General features: G+C 40.4%; 1 long non-coding RNA gene across 1 annotated transcript; it reads right to left on the bottom strand.

Annotated features, from left to right (window-relative positions):
- Positions 1-869: 869 nt before the first annotated feature.
- Positions 870-18354, bottom strand: LOC134484172 (uncharacterized). Its single transcript, XR_010061637.1, has 2 exons — positions 18116-18354; positions 870-1333 (listed from the first exon to the last, which is right to left on the bottom strand). It is a non-coding gene; the product is annotated as an uncharacterized LOC134484172 (long non-coding RNA).
- Positions 18355-19369: the final 1015 nt, after the last annotated feature.

Raw genomic sequence — 19369 nt, 5'->3', positions numbered from 1 at the left:
TTCTCCAGAAGCTGGAACAGAGATCAAAAGCGATCACACCATCTGCAAAACAGAAAGCAGTAAGAATGAGGATGTGTGTTCCAGCACAAGGCATACCAGCATTTGAATAATAGGAGTGCTCAAAAAAGAAGACAAGGTCAGACAGACCAAATACGTAAAACAATACCTGAAATTTTCCAAAATTTTATGAAAAATATCCAGTTTTCAATTGCAAAACTCTTTCAAGAAGCTCAATATACTCTGAGTAGGTTAAGAAGCTCAATGTACTCTGAGTAGGTAAGTAGTAATTCACAGCCAGACACATCAGAGACAATAATTAGAGGACAAAGGGTCTTGAAGGCACAAAAGAAAAATGACTGGTGAGGTATAAGGGAATCATAATGAGGCAAATAACTGAATCCTTTTCAAAATTAGCAGAGAACAAAATACAGGGAACTGACACACTCAAAGTACAGAGAGAAGAACATTTGTTGACCAAAAAAAATTTGTATGCAGGAAATTTTTCTTTCAAAATTAAAAGTGACCAAAAACACTACCAGAGAAATAGTGACAATTCTGTTTTCCCATTCTTCTCTTCTGATCTCTCCCTTACTGTAAGTGGGTATTTTACAACTTACTACTTTAATTCCTTTATTTGATTATCTTGCTCTTGTATTGTTTTATATTCATTTTTGAGTTAAAGTCTCACTATTATCCCTACCTGGATTAGAACCTGCTATGTTAACTAGACACAGTCTTGAACTCACAGAGTTCCTTGCCTCTGTCTCTCAGATTCTGCCATTAAAGGCATGCACCACTATGCCTAGTTTTCTTTATATTCTTTCCTCTTTAGCTTTTGAGTTTTGAAAAGAAATACATATAGCACTATGTAGCAGTAAGATGTATTTTTATTACTTTTACATTATGTACGTGTTTATATGTAGGTATGTTTACTTGTACATTGGTGCCTGTGGAGAAAAGAGTAAAGAAGGGCAATGGGACCACACAACATTGAAATATGACGTGTCTGTGCATGAAAAAGTCACCATGAAATTCATTGTTTTATACAACTACTATGGATTAATAATAGAAGGAAAAATATTCTCTTTCTACAATAAAAGAAAGCAATAAAGGAAGCACAAAGAAACCAAATATATGAGACATCTTACTTCAAGAGCAGGTTTTTAAGTTTTCACTTAATTGTTTGCTTGGTTTTTGAGAAAGTGTTGCATGTAGTCCACGCTGGTCTGGAACTTGCTATGTAGGTGAAGGTGACTGTCAATTCCTGTTCCTCCTGCCTTCATCCACCAACTACTGGGGCGGTAGGTGCAGGTCACCATGACTGGCAAGTAGCCTTTTAATAGAAAAATAAGCATTGTTTCTTTCAACACTGGGCCTTGCTGAGTATTTGTTAGTACTCTTGAATACATGGTAGGTTACATAGCAGGTTTGTATTCCTCAGAAAGATGATGGTAGTTGCCAGATCTAGTTACCTCATAACCTTCATTATACCAGAAATATGTAGTGGTCCAGGGATCTTCCAGGACCTCTGAATAATCAGGCCAGTCCTTGATTTAGCCTTTCAGAGTTAAGACAGAGATTATGTCCTCCATTCCTGGTTCATGGATCTCAGCATATTCAGTGTCTGTAGACATTCCTCACAAGTTATTAATTGAAACCCATGAAAAGAAAATACATTAACCACTTTTATGCTATGTAAGCTGGCTACCATGGTAACCACCAATTCCTTCCAGATCTGGGCAATTTTAAATGCAAAGTGGATTGAAAAATTCATTTGTATTTACAGGATTCAAGGCTCCATATAGGGTCACAGGTGGCAGTTGTTATGGATTAACCACACAGCTAACACTGATGTCCCCATCCGTGAAATAGCCCTCTTATTGATTTCACCTTAGTTGTTAGAGCAGGCAGCATTTGGTTCTCAAAACAGAAACAAGGCAAACAAAACCTGTTCATACAGATCCGGAAGCTCTTTCTCTATAAAAGCTTTTGCTGAGTTTCTAGTGTTCTGGCCCATGCTCAATATCCACTGTGTGGGCTCTGGCATGGGGCCCTATATAATCAACAGATGGCTGGACCTCATGGGAAATATGTTCAGTACTCAGGCTAGTAGCTTGGTACACCTTGAGAAGGGGGAAATATTTTTAAAGCTCCATTGTTAATGAATCATGAGGCAGTAGAAACAGAAGTGATTGTCTTCAAATATGCACAGATAAACACATATTTGCTTACATGTCACCCACCTGTCGACAGCTATAACTCATGGGTACCAAGCTTTAATTCTTAAAACAGTACAAAGATTCTGGAGTTGAACTGGATCAGGCCAAGAGTTGTTCTGCTACTACTTAAGTGAACTTAGCCAAGTTCCTTGGATTTTTAGCTTTAGTCTTATCTGAACCCACTTCATAGGGGTTGTGAGGATTAAACAGGAGTAAGCTCAAAGCACCTGCTGCAACACACATTCCCCCGTAGACATAAAGACAGAGACCTAGGAGAGCAATGCAGAATTATAAAGACATCTGTGAGGTCTCTTAAGGGTTTTACTAGGATCTCAGTGACAAAGCAGAAATCTGAGACCCAAAGGGACCTATGGGAAATGGATTTTGAGAAAATGATATAGAAGCAGCTTGGCACTAGATGTTGAATATCTGCAAGGTGAGAGCTGATATATACCTTTATCTTTGAGCCCACCTGAAGACCTGAGCAGAGTCCATATTTAATGTTTTTAGAACTGAATAGATGTCTGTTGAACACAAAAGATCTGGAGGCTTATCAGAAATTAAGTAAACACAAAGGTAATAATCACCAGCTGCAGCCAGGAAGAGTTAGTCATGGGTGTTGTTGGGGTCACTTATGAAATGAATCATAGGGGCCCTTTAAAGAGCAACGGTGTCTGAATAAAGTACTGCTTCACAGACTAGAGCAGAGTCAAGGTTATCACTATCATTGGTGTAGTCCAATTATGCTGTATTGTTTGAATTTGCTCCTGAGAATGTGTGCATGCTGACTGCATTGCAGACCAAAGCAAGCGATTAAAAAAATAATAATGAAGTAAAAACAAACCAGAACTCTTTGGATAGTAGGAACCACAGCCATTCTTGCTCTACCTCTTGTCACATCCTAAGATAAGAATGGGGGTGTGTGTGTGTGTGTCAAAGGTGCCTTTATAGGAAATACCAAAGTGATCACTTTTGAAAGATTGATTTCAATGCATAATATCAAAAAGCACATATCCATGTTCTTAGCACTTTACACACAATAAACACTTCCATTGCTGTGTCTTAAAAAACTAATTTGGATTAAGTGAAAAGCCTGTGGTTAAGGGGGCTAAATGAACGCAAGTGTGTAGACTTTGAAGAATATCCTCTAAATGGAACCTGAGAAATAGAGTCCTCATCCATCAAATACAAACCAGCTTATGTTGGTTATTTTAGAGTGGAAACCTGCCCAACATCTCACCCAACATCCAAACAACTAAACTAAAATCAAACTCTCAAATAAACTAGACTAAAATAATAGTGGCTAGGATTAGAATATGTGAACCCTAAATATGCCATACTAGCATAAAGATTATTTTGAGCTAAGAACAATTGAACATCAATAGATGTAAGCAAAGATTTTGTGATTCATTCATCTGTCTAAGATTACATCATTAAAAAGCCATAAGGGCCCTGGGCAGCACCCCACGAGCGAACCTGAGCCTCGGGACCACAGGTAAGACCAAATTTTCTGCTGCAAGAAAGCTGCCTGGTGAGCTTGGGACACACGGAAGCAGAATTTCTCTAGGACCGGGCACGTTCTGTGTTTACCGGAAGTCCCACACCCGCGGATCCCGGCCCGCAGCAGCTCTCTGCTCCCAGACCCGGTGAGAGAGAGACCCAACCGCCTGGTCAGGTGGGCACTCCTGAGGCTGCAGAGCGGAAGAGACCACCAACACTGCTCACCCCTGCCCACATCCCTGGCCCAAGAGGAAACTGTATAAGGCCACTGGGCTCCCGTGGGGGAGGGCCCAGGAGCGGCAGGACCCCTGCCAGAGACACCGCTGGACCCTGAAGGAAACAGACCGGATAAACAGTTCTCTGCACCCAAATCCAGTGGGAGGGAGAGCTAAACCTTCAGAGAGGCAGACAAGCCTGGGAAACCAGAAGAGACTGCTCCCTGCACACACATCTCGGACGCCAGAGGAAAAAGCCAAAGACCATCTGGAACCCTGGTGCACTGAAGCTCCCGGAAGGGGCGGCACAGGTCTTCCTGGTTGCTGCCGCTGCAGAGAGCCCCTGGCCAGCACCCCACGAGCGAACCTGAGCCTCGGGACCACAGGTAAGACCAAATTTTCTGCTGCAAGAAAGCTGCCTGGTGAACTCAAGACACAGGCCCACAGGAACGGCTGAAGACCTGTAGAGAGGAAAAACTACACACCCGAAAGCAGAACACTCTGTCCCCATAACTGACTGAAAGAGAGGAAAACAGGTCTACAGCACTCCTGACACACAGGCTTATAGGACAGTCTAGCCACTGTCAGAAATAGCAGAACAAGGTAACACTAGAGATAATCTGATGGCGAGAGGCAAGCGCAGGAACCCAAGCAACAGAAACCAAGACTACATGCCATCATCGGAGCCCAATTCTCCCACCAAAACAAACATGGAATATCCAAACACACCAGAAAAGAAAGATCTAGTTTCAAAATCATATTTGATCATGATGCTGGAGGACTTCAAGAAAGACATGAACACACTTAGGGAAGCACAGGAAAACATTAATAAACAAGTAAAAGCCTACAGAGAGGAATCACAAAAATCCCTGAAAGAATTCCAGGAAAACACAATCAAACAGTTGAAGGAATTAAAAATGGAAATAGAAGCAATCAAGAAAGAACACAGGGAAACAACCCTGGATATAGAAAACCAAAAGAAGAGACAAGGAGCTGTAGATACAAACTTCACCAACAGAATACAAGAGATGGAAGAGAGAATCTCAGGAGCAGAAGATTCCATAGAAATCATTGACTCAACTGTCAAAGATAATGTAAAGCGGAAAAAGGTACTGGTCCAAAACATACAGGAAATCCAGGACTCAATGAGAAGATCAAACCTAAGGATAATAGGTATAGAAGAGAGTGAAGACTCCCAGCTCAAAGGACCAGTAAATATCTTCAACAAAATCATAGAAGAAAACTTCCCTAACCTAAAAAAAGAGATACCCATAGACATACAAGAAGCCTACAGAACTCCAAATAGATTGGACCAGAAAAGAAACACCTCCCGTCACATAATTGTCAAAACACCAAACGCACAAAATAAAGAAAGAATATTAAAAGCAGTAAGGGAAAAAGGTCAAGTAACATATAAAGGGAAACCTATCAGAATCACACCAGACTTCTCGCCAGAAACTATGAAGGCCAGAAGATCCTGGACTGATGTTATACAGACCCTAAGAGAACACAAATGCCAGCCCAGGTTACTGTACCAGCAAAACTCTCAATTAACATTGATGGAGAAACCAAGATATTCCATGACAAAACCAAATTTACACAATATCTTTCTACAAATCCAGCACTACAAAGGATAATAAATGGTAAAGCCCAACATAAGGAGGCAAGCTATACCCTAGAAGAAGCAAGAAACTAATCGTCTTGGCAACAAAACAAAGAGAATGAAAGCACAAAAAACATAACCTCACATCTAAATATGAATATAACGGGAAGCAATAATCACTATTCCTTAATATCTCTCAATATCAATGGCCTCAACTCCCCAATAAAAAGACATAGATTAACAAACTGGATACGCAACTAGGACCCTGCATTCTGCTGCCTACAGGAAACACACCTCAGAGACAAAGACAGACACTTCCTCAGAGTGAAAGGCTGGAAAACAACTTTCCAAGCAAATGGTCAGAAGAAGCAAGTTGGAGTAGCCATTCGAATATCAAATAAAATCAATTTCCAACTAAAAGTCATCAAAAAAGATAAGGAAGGACACTTCATATTCATCAAAGGAAAAATCAACCAAGATGAACTCTCAATCCTAAATATCTATGCCCCAAATACAAGGGCACCTACATACGTAAAAGAAACCTTACTAAAGCTCAAAACACACATTGCACCTCACACAATAATAGTGGGAGATTTCAACACCCCACTCTCATCAATGGACAGATCATGGAAACAGAAATTAAACAGTGATGTAGACAGACTAAGAGAAGTCATGAGCCAAATGGACTTAACGGATATTTATAGAACATTCTATCCTAAAGCAAAAGGATATACCTTCTTCTCAGCTCCTCATGGTACTTTCTCCAAAATTGACCATATAATTGGTCAAAAAACGGGCCTCAACAGGTACAGAAAGATAGAAATAATCCCATGCGTGCTATCGGACCACCACGGCCTAAAACTGGTCTTCAATAACAATAAGGGAAGAATGCCCACATATACGTGGAAATTGAACCATGCTCTACTCAATGATAACCTGGTCAAGGAAGAAATAAAGAAAGAAATTAAAAACTTTTTAGAATTTAATGAAAATGAAGATACAACATACTCAAACTTATGGGACACAATGAAAGCTGTGCTAAGAGGAAAACTCATAGCACTGAGTGCCTGCAGAAAGAAACAGGAAAGAGCATATGTCCGCAGCTTGACAGCACACCTAAAAGCTCTAGAACAAAAAGAAGCAAATACACCCAGGAGGAGTAGAAGGCAGGAAATAATCAAACTCAGAGCTGAAATCAACCAAGTAGAAACAAAAAGGACCATAGAAAGAATCAACAGAACCAAAAGTTGGTTCTTTGAGAAAATCAACAAGATAGATAAACCCTTAGCCAGACTAACGAGAGGACACAGAGAGTGTGTCCAAATTAACAAAATCAGAAATGAAAAGGGAGACATAACTACAGATTCGGAGGAAATTCAAAAAATCATCAGATCTTACTATAAAAACCTATATTCAACAAAATTTGAAAATCTTCAGGAAATGGACAATTTCCTAGACAGATACCAGGTATCGAAGTTAAATCAGGAACAGATAAACCAGTTAAACAACCCCATAACTCCTAAGGAAATAGAAGCAGTCATTAAAGGTCTCCCAACCAAAAAGAGCCCAGGTCCAGACGGGTTTAGTGCAGAATTCTATCAAACCTTCATAGAAGACCTCATACCAATATTATCCAAACTATTCCACAAAATTGAAACAGATGGAGCCCTACCGAATTCCTTCTACGAAGCCACAATTACTCTTATACCTAAACCACACAAAGACACAACAAAGAAAGAGAACTTCAGACGAATTTCCCTTATGAATATCGACGCAAAAATATTCAATAAAATTCTGGCAAACCGAATTCAAGAGCACATCAAAACAATCATCCACCATGATCAAGTAGGCTTCATCCCAGGCATGCAGGGATGGTTTAATATACGGAAAACCATCAACGTGATTCATTATATAAACAAACTGAAAGAACAGAACCACATGATCATTTCATTAGATGCTCAGAAAGCATTTGACAAAATTCAACCCTCCTTCATGATAAAAGTCCTGGAAAGAATAGGAATTCAAGGCCCATACCTAAACATAGTAAAAGCCATATACAGCAAACCAGTTGCTAACATTAAACTAAATGGAGAGAAACTTGAAGCAATCCCACTAAAATCAGGGACTAGACAAGGCTGCCCACTCTCTCCCTACTTATTCAATATAGTTCTTGAAGTTCTAGCCAGAGCAATCAGACAACAAAAGGAGATCAAAGGGATACAGATCGGAAAAGAAGAGGTCAAAATATCACTATTTGCAGATGACATGATAGTATATTTAAGTGATCCCAAAAGTTCCACCAGAGAACTACTAAAGCTGATAAAAAACTTCAGCAAAGTGGCTGGGTATAAAATTAACTCAAATAAATCAGTTGCCTTCCTCTATACAAAAGAGAAACAAGCCGAGAAAGAAATTAGGGAAACGACACCCTTCATAATAGACCCAAATAATATAAAGTACCTCGGTGTGACTTTAACCAAGCAAGTAAAAGATCTGTACAATAAGAACTTCAAGACACTGAGGAAAGAAATTGAAGAAGACCTCAGAAGATGGAAAGATCTCCCATGCTCATGGATTGGCAGGATTAATATAGTAAAAATTGCCATTTTACCAAAAGCAATCTACAGATTCAATGCAATCCCCATCAAAATACCAATCCAATTCTTCAAAGAGTTAGACAGAACAATTTGCAAATTCATCTGGAATAACAAAAAACCCAGGATAGCTAAAGCTATCCTCAACAATAAAAGGACTTCAGGGGGAATCACTATCCCTGAACTCAAGCAGTATTACAGAGCAATAGTGATAAAAACTGCATGGTATTGGTACAGAGACAGACAGATAGACCAATGGAATAGAATTGAAGACCCAGAAATGAACCCACACACCTATGGTCACTTGATTTTTGACAAAGGAGCCAAAACCATCAAATGGAAAAAAGATAGCATTTTCAGCAAATGGTGCTGGTTCAACTGGAGGTCAACATGTAGAAGAATGCAGATCGATCCATGCTTATCACCCTGTACAAAGCTTAAGTCCAAGTGGATCAAGGACCTCCACATCAAACCAGACACACTCAAACTAATAGAAGAAAAACTAGGGAAGCATCTGGAACACATGGGCACTGGAAAAAATTTCCTGAACAAAACACCAATGGCTTATGCTCTAAGATCAAGAATCGACAAATGGGATCTCATAAAACTGCAAAGCTTCTGTAAGGCAAAGGACACTGTGGTTAGGACAAATCGGCAACCAACAGATTGGGAAAAGATCTTTACCAATCCTACAACAGATAGAGGCCTTATATCCAAAATATACAAAGAACTCAAGAAGTTAGACCGCAGGGAAACAAATAACCCTATTAAAAATGGGGTTCAGAGCTAAACAAAGAATTCACAGCTGAGGAATGCCGAATGGCTGAGAAACACCTAAAGAAATGTTCAACATCTTTAGTCATAAGGGAAATGCAAATCAAAACAACCCTGAGATTTCACCTCACACCAGTGCGATTGGCTAAGATCAAAACCTCAGGTGACAGCAGATGCTGGCGAGGATGTGGAGAAAGAGGAACACTCCTCCATTGTTGGTGGGATTGCAGACTGGTAAAACCATTCTGGAAATCAGTCTGGAGGTTCCTCAGAAAATTGGACATTGAACTGCCTGAGGATCCAGCTATACCTCTCTTGGGCATATACCCAAAAGATGCCTCAACATATAAAAGAGACACGTGCTCCACTATGTTCATCGCAGCCTTATTTATAATAGCCAGAAAATGGAAAGAACCCAGATGCCCTTCAACAGAGGAATGGATACAGAAATTGTGGTACATCTACACAATGGAATATTACTCAGCTATCACAAACAACGAGTTTATGAAATTCGTAGGCAAATGGTTGGAACTGGAAAATATCATCCTGAGTGAGCTAACCCAATCACAGAAAGACATACATGGTATGCACTCATTGATAAGTGGCTATTAGCCCAAATGCTTGAATTACCCTAGATCCCTAGAACAAACGAAACTCAAGACGGATGATCAAAATGTGAATGCTTCACTCCTTCTTTAAATGAGGAAAAAGAATACCCTTGGCTGGGAAGGGAGAGGCAAAGATTAAAACAGAGACTGAAGGAACACCCATTCAGAGCCTGCCCCACATGTGGCCCATACATATACAGCCACCCAATTAGACAAGATGGATGAAGCAAAGAAGTGCAGACCGACAGGAGCCGGATGTAGATCGCTCCTGAGAGACACAGCCAGAATACAGCAAATATAGAGGCGAATGCCAGCAGCAAACCACTGAACTGAGAATAGGTCCCCTATTGAAGGAATCAGAGAAAGAACTGGAAGAGCTTGAAGGGGCTCGAGACCCCAAAAGTACAACATTGCCAAGCAACCAGAGCTTCCAGGGACTAAGCCACTACCTAAATGCTATACATGGACTGACCCTGGACTCTGACCCCATAGGTAGCAATGAATATCCTAGTAAGAGCACCAGTGGAAGGGGAAGCCCTGGGTCCTGCTAAGACTGAACCCCCAGTGAACTAGTCTATGGGGGGAGGGCGGCAATTGGGGGAGGGTTGGGAGGGGAACACCCATAAGGAAGGGGAGGGGGGAGGGGGATGTTTGCCCGGAAACCGGGAAAGGGAATAACACTCGAAATGTATATAAGAAATACTCAAGTTAATAAAAAAAAAAAAGATAAAAAAAAAAAAAGCCATAAGGAAGTTACCCTCTGTGAAGAATGGAAGAGCAAGTCTGATCCCTGAACATGGGCAGTCTGGGAGATGTGTCTGCATAAACAGATAATTCAGTCCTTGTCGCCTGTTAGTTTCCTCCATATATTTACTCATGACTTTCTTAAAATGTATCACCCTTCCATAAAATGAGATGTAAACCTTCATCATATACACTTCTTTATTGATTTATTTTTTATTATTGGATATTTTTTTATTTACATTTGAAATGTTATTCCTTTTCCTGGTTTCCCAGCCATAAGACCCCTATCCCATCACCTTCCCCTTCTTCTATAGTAGTGTTCCCCCTACACAACCACCCCCTTCCCACCCACCCCCACATTCCCCAACACTGGGGCGGTCCAGCCTTGGCAGGACCAAGGGATTCTCCTCCCATTAGTGCCCAACAAGGCCATCCTCTGTTACATATGCAACTGGAGCCATGGCTCTGTCCCATGTAGTCTTTGGGTAGTAGTTTAGTCCCTGGGAGCTCTGGTTGGTACTATTGTTCTTATAGGGATGCAAATCCCTTCAGCTCCTTCAAGTTCCAGTTTCATACTGTGACTTGCCAGCCATTTGAAAATACTAAACTTGTATCTTCCCCTTGTTAATTTTTCTTTCGTCTATTTAATTCAGTTTAGAGTTTATATTGAATCTAAAAGGGTAGAGAGCATGCCTTCACCACTCTCCAGCCCCTGTTGTCAGAAGAGCTGAGAATGTGGTTTTCTTTTGTTTGTCTTGAGTCTCAAGTTATTCTGTAAACTCACGGTTTCAAAGGGCACCCAGGAAATGTACCACCAGCATAAACATGTATGTAGATCTGTACACAAAACTCCATTACTTTTATGTCTTTGTTTCTCAAGGGCTAGTTAATTAATATCAAATAAAAGTATAACTTCGATAAGAGCAATGGTTTTTGCTTTGATACAGTAGTGATGTGTAGGACTGGCAAAACATGTAAAGTAGCAAATCTGTTTGTTCAATGGGAAGGGGGGGATGCAGTTAGCTCCTGCTGTGAAGAACTGAGTCCCAAAGTTTCAAAGGGCACCCAGGAAATGCTTCACCAGCATAAACACCCCCTGAACGTCATCCCAGTCAACTTACAGCCCTTCAGCCCACTTTATCTGATCTCCAACTTCTGCATCTTCAGAATCAAGGCAACCACAAAGAAAACCCACTTATGTGATCAAATCATGAGTCTAGGTCTTCACTCTTTCAACATTATGGTCACTAAGAACTGAAAGGTATCGAGATGGGAAGGTAGAGGACAGAGAGTAAGAACTGGATAGATTCTCCTGGGTTATTAGAGTGTATTTTTCGTTTCTGTGTAGGGATTTATACATGCATCCTGTTTTCATCCCAATTACAACACATTAGTAACTGGAAGTAATTGGAAAAGAAAGTAACTGCAAATCTATACGGAGCCCCCAGGAGATCTTTAAAACTTTTGTAAATTCAAAACTATAGATAAGGCAATAACTTAGTCTTTTAACAATAGGACATACGACGATCTGAGTCTTGAAGACAAACCTAGGACAAAAGAAGAGTAAAAGACAGGTATTTCCAGCTTCCCATTGTGCTTCTGTGAAGTGTGACCAAAAAAAATGACAATATGAAGTAGCCTCAAAAAACTCGAGAGCAGGTTGAATACTGCTATTCCTCAACATGGTGCAATATCAACAGAACAGAAATGGAATTATATGGAAAATCTTCGTATCCCAAGATTTGCACTCATTGTGTGGGAATTGGAGATCATGTGCTGTAAGAATGATAGCAAAACAGTCAGCCATCAGAAAAGAGAAAACTCTAAATTTTTATCACATTTAAGAATCAATTACCACAGGTTAACACAAACATTTCACAGAAAATTGTTGATGTCAGAGGAGATCATACTCAAGTTTTCAAACATCCTGACTTTATTTTGAATGAGAAATCAACCCAATCTTCAATGATCATGCATGGAAATAAGTTTGCAGTCACAATTGGATAATTTTGAACATTTTCTTTAAAAAAAAAAACACAGAAACTAAAGTTGGTCATAGAAAAAGTGGTCATTCTGGCAAACACCTAAGAAATATTCCACATAAGTAGTATATAGTGAACATTGCCCCAGATACTCAGAAGACTAAGGTGGGAAGATTACTTAAACCTAGGCTTTGGGGCTAGTCTGTAGAGCAAAGCAATACTATAAGAGTTCATCTCAAAATAACAAAAGACTAGTGGGATGGATGGCTCAGTGTTAAAATGTGTGCTTAGCATAGACAAAGCCCTGTATTCCATCCCCATCCCCAAACAAAATTTTAAAATGAAATATTGTCCCTCCTTTATTCCTATTTTTCACCAAATAAAAAAGCACTCTTCATTACAATCTATATATCAATCATTGCAAAACCCTAAATGTGTGCTTGGTGCCCTTTGCTGAAAGACCATTTAGTCATGTAGGTAAAAGAGACAAGGAAGCATGGTTAACATCACCGTGGTTTATCACATACTCTATAGAGCTGGTATGAAGTTCCCTTTTGACTCATAAACTGAAAACTCAAAGAATAAGTATGGTTATCCTGATGATTGCTCTCTTGACTTGATTTCACTGGGAGAATAGATAAATGTAACCCTCTGACTGTACAAGAGTCTCCAAGTCTCTTTCATGGGACTTTTAATGGAGAAGTATTTTCTTTAATTTGCCACAAGTTTATAGTCAGTGGTATATATCCAATTTTTCTAAGAAGTTCCCTGTCGTAAAAAGGAAAAAACGAATTTTCAAACAAGAATGAAATAAATGAATCCAGGACACAACATCAGCAAGGTACCAAGCCCTAGAACCTAGAGCTTATTTTAAAAATGTGTCTTACGTGCAATTTGGATTAGCAACCATGAATTTCATCCTTTGAATCTCAAAATAAGCAACACAAGGCTGGCTCAATGGCTCAGTGATTAAAATCACTTGCTGCCAAGCCTGATAATGTGAGTTTAACTCTGAGAGTTTCTATGATTAGAAGGAGAGAACCAACTCTGAAAGTTGTCCTCTGACCTCCACATGGGCACCATGTCCAAAATAAATAAATAGTATTTTAAAAATAATAAATAAGCAACATGATTAAGAGGCTCTGTGGCCAGCTCCAATTTCTGTTCACAGTACAAAACTCCATGCTTAATAGAAGTAGGGTGGGTAAGAAAAATCCAGTAAATCCCCTGAGCAGTCAAAACCAAAGCATGGGCCAACTAATGGTATTCTCACCTGCCCCTCCAACCCCACAACATGCTAAGGGAAAGCGTCATATTTTTTACATATGTCAGGCTTATAGTGGAGACTCCTATGATAAGATAAAAGCTGGACTTGAGGTATAGCTTGGTAGTAGAGTTCTTGTCTAGTATGTATGAGGCCCTGGATTCTATACATCCTAGCTCCACAAGAACTATGAACTTGTTTAAACTTAATTAACATAAACATGTGAACTGAAAGTCCTCCTGAAGAACTGAAGACTCAAAGAGACAAATTTAGACACTTGTATGCTAGATTTAATGACAGTCACAGAAACAGATGACACAGCACAGAACATGACCTACTAAAACTAAGCAAGGAAGGCGAGGTCATGGGGAGGTCCTAAGGTGGAGGGAGATGTGTAGCTAGTGAGAACCATTTCTTCAGACTCCTCCCTGTGCTCCCTAGACTTTGGAGAATAAGTATGACACTGCCTCTGTGAAGTTGGATCTACAGAGGGTATCTCCCACATGAAAGTTTTGTGCCATCTATTTATAATCTGCTACATGAGAGAAGGCTGGGGAAACATGTGAGAGTGACTCTTTTTCTTGTACCGCTTTCTTCAATATTTAAAGTGCTATGTTTGGGAGTAGTCTATTCAGATTCTACCACCTGCATGACAGTATATTTCATCTTTCCATTGCAAACAGACACAGAACATAAAGACCTGGAAGCTAAGGAGAAACCATCAGGAACTTGAAGAATAGGAAAAGAATCATATTATCTCTCAGCCTCTCACTGCTGCTATAGCCTAAGAAGTTACTCCTATTCTACTTAGGTGTGGCCATGATCTTGACTTGAGCTGCCAAAGGGATATTTCAAGACACCTCAGTATGAAGTAGAGTTAGAATTCATTTAAAAAGAAGTAGAGCTTGACATGGCGGCACATGTCTTTAACACAGCACTCTGAAAGCAGAGGTAGGCAGATCTCTGTGAGTTCAAGAGCAGCCTGGGCTACATAATGAGATCTGTTCAAAAGGAAGAGAAGGAGAGAGAGAAAAGGGGGAGGAAGAGAAGGAGAAGATTATAATTTTAGGTTTAAACATGGATGGAGAGAAAAGCAGGGGACAGAAATGTTAAATTATATATATAAATAATAAAACATGATTTTGTGGGTTGAAAAATTATTTTTAACGAATAGAATCTTCCAAAATTAGGCAAAAAAGTTAAAATTAAAAGTAAAATAATGTGTGTGGGGGGGGAAGAGACAGAGAGAGAGGTGCAGGGGGAGCTAGATTATATCCCCTTATCTTGAAGAATTTCTTTGGCACTTTTTACAGATTTAGGGAAGAGAGAGGGAGATGCTGAGAAATTGATGGTCATATGTATTTTGACCTTTAGCATGGTTCACTAACTGTTTTAACCATATTGTCTGAGATATTGCTCTGAAAATTGAGTATTGACCCTGTAGGCAGTCTTTATTAAAGTTCTGATCTTTTAAATTATTTTTTATTTTATTTTATATATGTGAGTGTTTTGCTTGGATGTATCTCTGTTCACCATGTATATCACTGTTGCCTTTAGAAAGCAGAAGGAGGTACCAAATCCTCTGAAACTGAAATTACAAAGTTTTGTGATCTACCATGTGGGGGAATCGAACCTGTGTCCTTGGGAAGATCACCAAGTGCCATTAACCACTAAGTCATCTCTATAGCTCCTACAGTTTTGATTTTGTCAATTGTGTCAAAACTTAATTCTCAGCCATGGAACAGTGCCTACCTGATCTCGTAGTGACTGGCTTCTTTCCTTCCCCCATGTGCCCTTAAATTTTCTTTCTTTTCAATCTGCCCTGAATCCCATATTACTGGCACGTGTGGTAGTGAACAGCTCTAAACTCAACACTCAGGAGGCTAAGGCCAGAGGCCAGACTGGACTGGACTACAGAGTGAGTTTAAGTAATATTAAGCTACAGTATGAGTTGATGTCTCAAAAAATAGCAACAGGGCTAGAGAGATGCCTTAGTCAGTAAAGTGCTTGCTGTACAGGCATGAGGACCATGAGTTCAGTCCCTGATACCCACAGAGAAAACCAAAACAGGTGCAGTGATGCATACCTGGGTCCAAGAGCTGGGAAGACAGAGACAGGAGCTACCTAGGGCTTGATGGTTAGCTAATCCAGTTGAATCAGTGAGCTTCAGGTTTAGTGAGGGACCGTTTAAAAAAGTAAGATGAAGAACAATTGACAAAGACAACAATATCAACTTCTGGCACACACACACTCATACAAATTCATATACAGTCACACATACTCTTGAACATTCACATACAAAAACTCATACACATACACACACTGACTCACTCATACACTCATACACAAACTCACTCACACATACACTCATTCACTCACACAGTCACACACACTCACACACAAACTCTTATATACTCACATATACGCACACTCATATATACTCACTATACTCACACATACTCACATACTTATACACTCATAAACACTCATACACACACACACACACACACACACACACACACAACCACCTTTATTTCTCCATTATTACTCTCCCTCAGCCTCTTTCCATAAACTAAAATGTTAAGACTTAGGGTGCCTCTTTCTCAAACCCTTTTGTGACTCCTCTTCATCCTTGGCTTCCATCCTGGTTTTGCACTCCCAGAGGGACCTGAATCTTTTACTCCAACAGAAGAAGTTGGCCTTATCTTCCATAATCTTTAAGCCTCTAAACTATGTTAGAAGTCTTCTTCAGTTGATGCAGCCTGTATACCAAACTGATCAAAGACTAATCCCCCAAACAAAATTATATACATGTGCATGGGAGTCCATGAAGCAATGAAATTGAGGAATTTGGGGTCATTGGGGTGGCTGTGAACACTTTTTTGCCTGTAGTAAAGTTTACTGCACAGTCAAGGCCTCTGCAACAAAACACAGACTGATAGGAGAAAGGCATAACACATTTACTTCAAGCTTTCGATGGCACATGAGCCTTCATGTTGAAGACCCAGATCCTTGGGGGTAACTGTTTATATGTTTCAGAATGAACAGACATGTGGAAATGTGATGAGACAAAAGCATGTGGATGTCATACTAACAGGCCAAGGGGAGAGCCAAAGCTCTGTCAGTGTGATTTTACCCTTATTCTAGCATCCCCCTCCAACTATGGACAGGACCCATCTGGAATGAGGGGACTTCAAAAGAAAAGAGGTAGCATGGCCTTCCAGCTTATACAGCTTGCTTTGATGAAATGGAATTCTAGTTTCCATAACCCACCATGAAGAAGAGGAAATATGGTTTCAGTGATCCATTTTGGGGCCAATATGTGACAGAGACTGGAGACATGGAGGCAGGAGAAAGGTCAAAAAGACACTTGGCTCCTGATGCCTTCCAATTTCCTCTGATTCAGAGATACTGAACTTTGGAATATCATTTTGTGGCTTCCGTTAGAGGCTAATTCCCATATTAGGCTAGATGAAAGAAAGGGAGCTTGGGGCTTCTGAGGAAGAGTTAGTTATGGGAAGGTGACTAAAAGCTGTTTGCTCAAGTAATTAAACAGATAAGAGGTTCTCATCTCAGGTTCTAAAAGCTGTCTCCAGGGTAACCAGAGAGGCTCTGTTATGTTACTGGAAATTTTGGAGTGCTCCACCTGGGATACCACACACTACCAAGGAAATTAAAGTGCTCTTCTCCAGGTTCTTGATCTAATTAATAAAAGAATTTAAGACCAGACTCAGGAGAAAAGGAACTACCTGGAGAGAGTGAGAAAGGCCAGAATGTCTGGAAAAGTCTGCCTCTCCATTGCAATCATCTGAAAGAACACTCTAGGAGGAGGAAGAGGAAGAAGAGGAGGAGGAAGAGGAGGGGGAGGAAAGGAAGGAAAGAAAGGAAGGAAGGAAAGAAAGAAAGAAATATGTTACACCTTAGGCAAGCAGACCTAACAAAACCTCTATAGCAATTGTACTCGTGTGGAGGTGGAGTAGGTCTAAGAAGGGAAAGTATATTCTCTCATTAAAAGAAAAAATATTCCTCCCATGTATTTAGCATAGCCTTAGGTGAATCTGCTTTCTAGGGGATGGTCCTGTTACTAGAATTTTGGAGTCCTTCATAGCTGCTGGATGATACAGGAGAAACTAGGGTTCCCATCCCCTGCTTGAGGCTCTTAACATCATTATTAAAAATGAATTTCAGGATAAACTAAAAAAAAAGGAGGCAAAAAGAAAATTGTATTACAGTTTAGAAGAAAAATTCCCCACAGCAGGCAAGCTGTAACACCTTAGCAGCTGCTCAAAGGAGGAGAATGGAGGAGGAAAAAAAGAAAAGCCAAGTCCTATAAGCTGGTACCGATGTCAGGCACATAATAGACAACTCTCCACATGGTAGAGAGGTAGAGCTAGAAAGGAATAGACAAGGAAGCCCCTAATGTTGCCAACATGTTAAGAAAAACATGCTTTACATGGCAAAGAAAGGAAAAAAGGGAGAAGTTACTGGAAAGCTGTAAGATTACAGCCTAATAATCAATTGCACTGGGTTTAAGAATTCTGGGCAGGGAAGATTATAGCTTCTAATGAAAGGGATAACTATTCAACCCAACTCTTCAGTGTGGGGTACCTACCTTCCTAAGGGTAGTCCATGGTCATTGGCCCAACCCAACTGGAAAGTTAGGTCTCCACCCAGTCCAGATATTGCATCCTCTTGACAAGAAGGAAGGAAATAGCTTTTCATCAATGAGCCTATACTGTGACAGCACATTTCCAAATGGAAGTTCGTGTGATCTTCACATGAAGGGAAATAAATGTATGTGCTGCTGCTGCTGCTGCTGCTGCTGCTGCTGCTGCTGCTGCTGCTGCTTTCAGAAAAAGGAAAAAGGCTGAGACCTAAAAACATTTATTTAGCTCATAATCATCCTTAAGCCAAACTGACATTTTGGATCATGTTCACCTTCTCACTGTCTGATTAGTAAATACATGTGGACTGAGAACAGAACATGCCCATATCACGGCTAAGAGCCCAGGCGTTGGTGGCTGCTCTGTGGTTCCCACTTAACAGAGCTTGGCAAAAAGTGCCAAAGAGCAGTCACAAAAGGAAAAGTACAAAGGGCACATCCAGCTTTCCTTTGGTGACTGCCAAGATCCAATCAATCTCCATGCCAGCCCTGGGAAAGCTGGAAAAGGGGCCTCACAATCCTGAGAAGGAGGGGCCTGGGCAAGTGGGTAATGAGTCAGAAAGGAATGTGTGCTAACCAACACCCGCATGCTTCCCAGCCAACTTGAAGAGGACCCGAGTAAATTCCTTTCCACATACCAGGGGCTCCGGAAGGCAGTGTTTCCATGTGAGAGTCTGCCCTGTGTTTTGCAGAACAGAAGGCTGCTTATTTGCACTTGGATGGTGCTCTGCCACCACCATACCTGTCTCTTTCCAATTTTCTTGGCACCAACTAGACTTGCCTTTTAAAATTCTGTCACAGTATAATTCCTGAGGTGGCCCCACTGCTCCTGGGGAAAATCCAGGGACAAGTCTAGGGAAGGGATGTAAGCTTGTGTCAATAAAGTCCTGTGCCAGGTTTTGGCCTTTTGTTTGTCTTTAAATAAATAAGCCTGGAACACAAGTTCCTGAATTTGAAAACAGATGATTTTTAAAGCAGATTTCTTAGGCAACAAAATGAAAACTTTCAGACAAAGACTGAGAATTCTCTAGTATTATTTTGCCTTCCCTCTCAGCCTTTCCACTGGTGTCTAGACGGAATGGGCTTCACCAAAAGAGCTCATACTTCCTACTTCTTCTTTTAGATAGTAGGCCAGAGACAGTCCTTTTAGGAAGCCCCACAGACCCTTTGATGACACAGAAAAGTACACTGTTTAAGTAGGAA

The sequence above is a fragment of the Rattus norvegicus genome, chromosome X (genome assembly GCF_036323735.1).
Source record: "Rattus norvegicus strain BN/NHsdMcwi chromosome X, GRCr8, whole genome shotgun sequence".
Classification (NCBI taxonomy): Eukaryota; Metazoa; Chordata; class Mammalia; order Rodentia; family Muridae; genus Rattus; species Rattus norvegicus.
The sequence above is the reverse complement of the archived record's forward strand: the minus strand, read 5'-3'. Positions and strand labels throughout refer to the sequence as shown.